Source organism: Dipodomys spectabilis, unplaced genomic scaffold, assembly GCF_019054845.1.
Source record: "Dipodomys spectabilis isolate Male_0828 unplaced genomic scaffold, ASM1905484v1 ptg000301l, whole genome shotgun sequence".
Taxonomy (NCBI): Eukaryota; Metazoa; Chordata; class Mammalia; order Rodentia; family Heteromyidae; genus Dipodomys; species Dipodomys spectabilis.
Window position 1 is genome coordinate 9,176,327 of NW_024870978.1, and position 5,787 is coordinate 9,182,113.

Sequence of the window (5,787 nt, forward strand, 5' to 3'; positions counted from 1 at the left end):
ATTGGTTTGAGAATGACAACATTTTTAAACTACAGAACCAAGTTTTACTGAAGTACCAGTGTTTTGAAGCACTAAGGGTCTTCTCAATTAATGTTTTTCTAAATTATATTTGACCTCTAAATCAAGTTTTCCTAGTCTTGGTAGACCAATTATGGATCTATGATTCCAGAAATTATATTTTTGGCTGCACTGAAATCTTTCATTAATCATTAGGAGAGGGGTATTAAAAATAACCTTGTTCATTTGTGATTTTGTTCACTCATATGGGCTGGTCATCTGTAAATTGAAAGTTTGAATTACAGTACTTTCATTCAAATTTTGTGATCTCATCTTTCATTTTAACTTGCCTTGAATTTCACAATTGATTACTGCTAATTCTTGTAAAGAATTGGGGCCCTGAAATATTATAGGAAATGAGAAATTGAGATGAGTCTTCAATTATTTTCTGTTGATATGTTGCATGGGCCTATGTGAGAAGTCATGCCCTTGTTATCTGATGACGCAGATAACTGGGACCTGGTATCCTAGGACCCGTGGGTCCTGCAGAAAAATAATAGCTTTTAGACATCATATCAGCAAAATTTGGGTATAATCAGTAAGAATGCTTCAGAAATATGGAGAAAAACACTTTGCGACCAGCGAGTTAAAACAATAAACAGAGCATCAGAATAAAATCCCTTATATATTAGCAGAAAACAATACTGTTATTTTACCATGTGAATTCAGAAGACCATGAACACTTAGAAGGTATCACAAGTTTATACCGAAGATATTGCATTAATACTTTTTATATTCTAATATATATTCTAAACCTAATTATTTATATTCCAATTTATTTATGGGAATAAATGTCAATATATTTGTCAAATTATCAATTCTAGTAAGATTCACTTTATGAAATTTAAAATCAGCACATATAAATATATAAGTATATATAATATAAAAATTGTTTTGCATTGTTGTGTTGTGTATAGGGAATCAAAGGCAACTCTGTTTTAAAGTATTATTCCATTACCTCTACCTCAGTTTTTGGTAGAGTTAGACTTAAAGCTTTACCATTTGTAGATTTACGGCCTAGAGGCAAGAGGAAACACTGTGATTAAAACATTACCAATTTAAGGCCTAATATCGAGGAGAAACATGTGGACTTCTCCAGGAGCTATGGAAATATTTGGTGATAGAATGTCAGAAGTGTAAGTTCCTGCTTGGTTGGATGATAGACAGGCCAGGACAGTAGGTAATCATGCATATGAACAATTTTTTTCACTTTCTTGGCTTTAGCTACTTTTGAAATGATAAGTATAATTAACAATTATGTTTTGATAAAATACCTTCCATTCTGAACAATTCTGTCTGAACTGTTCTTCTCTCTATGATCCCTTGTAACTAAGATTAGCTTTGTTCCACTAAGACAATCTATGCTGTCAGGGTAAGATATTCTGGTTGGTCTGTTCCTACATGGAAGAAGGGTAAAGGTTTAGGTAGATATTTGTCCCAGCAAGACCTCATTTGGGAAATTTTAAGCTGCAGAAAGTTAGAAGTAGCTCTTAAGCAAGGCTTACTTTGAGTCCATTAGCTCCACAAAGCTAACTCAGTTGATAAATAAGTACTTGAAAAGCCACCACCTTTGGACTTATCTGTAAAGGTTTCAAAGTATGATCAAATTTAAAATGAAAATGACAAAATAGTCATTGACCAAAAAATTGTAAATGTGAGAAATCGAACAAACTATATAAGTTTTTTCCAGTATACACAGATTTTTAGAGAAATGAGATCAATAGCATTTTTAGGAACAATAAGGGTTCCTTGTTACAAAAAGGCAACTATGGATACATGCCTTTATAAAGATTATATCATTACGTACTTAAATTTAGAGTATGCTACATGCTTCAGCAGCAGGTCTACCCAAATTACAACAATACAGAGATTAACATGGCACTTGCAAAAGGATGATATGAAAATTTGTGAAGTATTCCATATTTTTCATTCTTCTGATGCAAGAAATGAAAAAAAGTTATTAAAAAGTTGATTACAAAAATACAAGTGTAACATACATATAATTCATAGAATTAAAGGTTAGTTTGACATCAGTGTATTAAATTTTCACCTTAGAAAGGTAACCTTTACAAAACTTGAAATTAGATAACATTGCCATTTTATCCCAAAGAAATAAAATAAGAACCTAGTAAAAAAAGGAATCTTAAATTCCTTCTATATGGAATGCAATTTGAAAGGTCACATTTATTAATGAATCTATACATGATATAACAATGTAGAATTCAAAGTATTATATCTAGGATGAATGAAATAGATTATGGACATTATACAAACATAGATATACTTTTTTCAGAAATGCACTCGGAACATCTTTAGTTTCTATACTATTCATTACAACAGATAAGTTAAAATTATTTCTGATTAAAAAAATCACAAACTCTTCAGGAATCATTATAGATGTATACAAACAACTCTTGAATACATTTTGTTATCAAAGTCATGCAATTCACTTGGAAGAATACCATGGAATACATGAATTTTTATAGTAAGATATTGCTGATGCTTTGTATTGTGAAAAAACAATTTGTAGGGACACAAAAGATGGACTGGCATTTTTGAAATTTAAGAAACTTAACCAAACCATAACGACTTAGGAGAACAATTTGTACAGCCTTTGATAACTTCAAAGAGGTAGTGATACATACTTATCCTTTTGGCAATATCAAATACAGTTTCTTCCAAGTTGTTCTCCAGACCTTGTTTGATATAATGGTTCAACAGAAGGAGATACAGAGTATCTTTGCTATTTCTATTCCCGCAGCAAGATGCAAGGGGGTCAAGAGCCCTTTAGTTTGGGGATTGGTATCTGCATCATGATGAAATAATAAAGAAGCCACTCTGGTATTATTCCACATATAAGCACTGTGCAGGGGTGTCCAGCCATTCAGAGTTATTGCATGAATATCGCCTTGAGCTACCAACTCATGGACAATGTCTAAGTTTCCACTCTAGGCTTACCGATGAAGAGGGGTATACTCATCCTCATCCCTAGTATTCATCTGGGTGGCCTTTTTGGAAAGTAGTATCCGCACCATAGAAAGCCGATAAATTTTGGCATCCCAAAGAAGAAATTTGCTTGGATCCTACTCCATTTTTTTCTTGCAATTCACTCACTTTTTCATCTTGTTCCTTGTCTTCATCAGAATTTGAGTGTCAGTGGGAATGAGTTGTCCATGTATTTCCCCAATAGTTCACATTGGTTGAACTAGTCAGAAAAAAACTGGTGAATTTTTTGCATATGTATTTTCACCATGATTTATTTTCTCTTTTTCCATTTTTACTATTCTAAATTATTCTAACTGGAGAGTAGTGAATGGATAGAGAGCAGAGGAAAGATTTTCCTCAGTATTCAAAGGCACAGAGTGAAAATGAGGACCAGTGGTGTCTTCATGTGCAGCTTATTCTAGGAATGAGAAAATAGGAAACAATGCCTTCTATGTAAATGATTTGGGAAATACCATGTTATAGTGTAAGAGAACTCACTATTCAACATATGGTCTTTAAGAGCTTTCTAGTAGCTTTCTAATGTTGGTATTCAACATTATAAAAAATGTATAATGCAGTAGTAAAATAGAAGTCCTTTGTATGACTACCTAAATTCTTGTTTTTTAAAGACACTTGTTTTCATATAAAAATAGGCCTATCTATTGTCTGCAGGTGATTTTGATGATTGAAGATGCTTAATGAGAAGTCAAAATGTATTTGTAGTCCTTTGCTGCCAATTAAATTTCACTTTTTCTTCATGGAGAATATAATGATCAAAGCAATAGTTCAGAATCAGCAAGCAATAGTTCAGAATCATGCTTCAAGCGCAAGTGAATCACCAGTAAGTAATCCTCGATTCCATTTTCCACAAAGTTTTGTCACAGATACATTCTGGCTGCCTTCTCTAGCTGCTTTCCTAGCCTGGACCTGTTCCTTCATTGTACAGGAAAAGTGTGATTCAACTGATTTCAGTCAGATCTGTTAGTAGAATTATCAAGTATTTAGATTCTTTTGTTTTTTTTAAATTATTTGTGGGGCCTGACCTCTGGGCCTGGGCACTGTCCTTGAGCTCTTCAAATCAAGGCAAGCGTTGTACCACTTGAACCACAGCACCACTTCTGGATTTTTCTGTTTATGTGGTGCTGTTTTGGGAAATGGCAGAGCAGAAAGTGAAATGATGCAATCAAAAATATAAAAGCAAAATAAATTAGGATAATTATGGAGCAATCATGAAAGAGAGAGAGGAAAAGAGACACAGATGTGCAATGACCTAGCTAGCCACAAAATCCATGCTTCTAATCAATTACAGAGCAAACAATTTTTTATTTTTTAAAAGAGATGGAAATAGAATTTATGTATTTACTTGAAATTAGTAAATACATTTTTAGTCGCCTACATAAAGAGACATAGCTTTGACCAAATTACAGACAAGAATCTTAATCCTTGGGCTGGGAAGGTGGCTCAGTGTAGAGTGCTTGCCTTGCAGCTTACTACAGTGCAGACACTACTTTCCAAAAAGGCCACTCATATGAATACTAGGGATGAGGATGAGTATACCCCTCTTCATCGGGAAGCCTAGAGTGGACACCTAGACCTTGTCCATGAGTTGGTATCTCAAGGCAGATATTCATCCAATAACTGTGAATGTCTGGACACCCCTGAACAGTGCTTATATGTGGAACATATTGCAACAGCACACACACACACACACACACACACACACACACACACACACACACACACACACACACACACACACACATACACACACCCCATTAGATTTCTTCTTAAATATTTTTGTGTATGGTCTTAAGAAGAAATTTACATTACTAACTTGAATTTCTGACAGGACAATATCATCACTGTACATCTTGCTTCTGTGCTTTCAGTTTTAAATTACTATATAAGTATGTGCATTACATAAGTATAGGAAAAAGTAGGAGCCACACGGGTGGCTCAGGTCTTTAATCCTACCTAATCAGAAAGATGAAATCTGATGATTGTGCTTTGAAACCAGACCAAGAAAAAAAAGTCCATTAGATTATTAATTGAAAGCAACCACAGAAGCTTGAAATGGAGTTGTATTATAAGCAGTAAAATGCTAGCCTTGAGAAAACTAAAACAAAATAAATAACAAATTCTGAGACAGAGCCAGGCCCTGAGTTCAAGCTCTAGTATTAGCACCAAACTAATGAATGAGTGAATGAACTAAAAATAAATTAAATGGTCACATGTGAAGAGACAGGTAAAATGTAACAACCATGGTGACTGGATTATGTATTATTTTGTAAAAAGGCAAATTATTATTTTTCCTAATCACTAATATTTTACTTGAACTTTTTTGTACAATAAACCCCGAATTTGACATGCATGTATATGTGTGTGTACATGTGCGCACATGTGTATGTATGTGTGTGTGTGTGTGTTTGTGTGTTCGTTTGCAATGTTGCTTGCCAATGAGGACAGAGTGAGGCTGAAAAGAGCTGTGTTGCAATGTTGTTATTTATCAGTGTTCCGTCCTGTCATTTCAGTGGAACCACCCTTTTTTACATTTTATTTGTCAAATAATAACATCATCATAATCAAAGTATTTACAACATTAAGTTAGATAAAAGAGATCACTTTCAGCTCTTTGTATATGTTAGGCAATAAGATACACATATATTTGGGTAGTAAGTTATTGCTGTAAGATGACTGTCAGTACAAAATATGTATTTGACCTCTTAAATTGGTTATACTTTTAAG

General features: G+C 33.7%; 1 pseudogene; it reads left to right on the top strand.

Annotated features, from left to right (window-relative positions):
* The first annotated feature begins 1,884 nt into the window (after positions 1–1,884).
* Positions 1,885–1,984, top strand: LOC122127521 (annotated as a pseudogene).
* The last annotated feature ends 3,803 nt before the right edge of the window (positions 1,985–5,787 follow it).